The sequence below is a fragment of the Aptenodytes forsteri genome, unplaced genomic scaffold (assembly GCF_000699145.1).
Source record: "Aptenodytes forsteri isolate BGI_AS27 unplaced genomic scaffold, ASM69914v1 Scaffold82, whole genome shotgun sequence".
Classification (NCBI taxonomy): Eukaryota; Metazoa; Chordata; class Aves; order Sphenisciformes; family Spheniscidae; genus Aptenodytes; species Aptenodytes forsteri.
Window position 1 is genome coordinate 9,204,043 of NW_008795490.1, and position 826 is coordinate 9,204,868.

The window sequence follows — 826 nt, forward strand, 5'->3', positions numbered from 1 at the left end:
CTGCGCCCACGAGTGGCACTTCCCACCCACCGCTCTGCTGCGCCGAGACCTTTCCTTTTTTCCTTCTTTCTCAACGTTTCTTTCTTTTCCTCTCTTTTTTCCTCTTTCTCTCTTTCTCTCTTTCTCTCTTTCTCTCTCGCTCTCTCTCTTTTATTTTTTTCTGTCTTTCCCTCCCCCCCTCTCCCTCCCGCTCTCTCTCTCCAGCATCAGCAAAGTAAAAGCGGCAAAGGCAAGCTGCGGGGAGGCTGGACGCGCCAGGCAATGTTACGACCAACAATCGTGCTAGAGCAGTGCTGCCTTTTCCAAAACGACTTCCCTGGCGAGGTTCTCTGTGCCCGGGACTTAACCTGGCGTTACTTTCCCAGATCCTTCCTTTGCCCTAAGGCGACTCCGAGCAGAGCCGAGCCCCGCCGCCCCGTCCCGGGAGGGGGATGCTGCGGCCGTGGAGGCTGGACTGGCCCGACTAGCCGAGCCGGGGGCGTTGGGGAGCAGCGGCATCGCCGGGAAGGAGGAGAAAAAGAAACATTCGTAATATTCCTCCGAGTGACGACCTGACTTTTCCTCCCCGTCCCCGCGCCCGCCCCTCTCCGCCCCGCGGTGCACCGGCGGCTCCGTAGGCCGGTATCGCCCCCCGGCCCCATCCCGATGAAGCCCCAGGCCCGGAGGGGAGCGGGGCTCGCCGAGCAGCCCGCCCTGCCGGAGGGGAGGACGGGACCCCTCCTGTTGCGTCCCCCGACGGCGTCTTTTCGCCTTTCTCTTCTCTGTCCCCGTCGGACTCAAACTCCCCCAAACCGAGCTGCGTGTCTCCTCTGGAGCGGCGGACGCG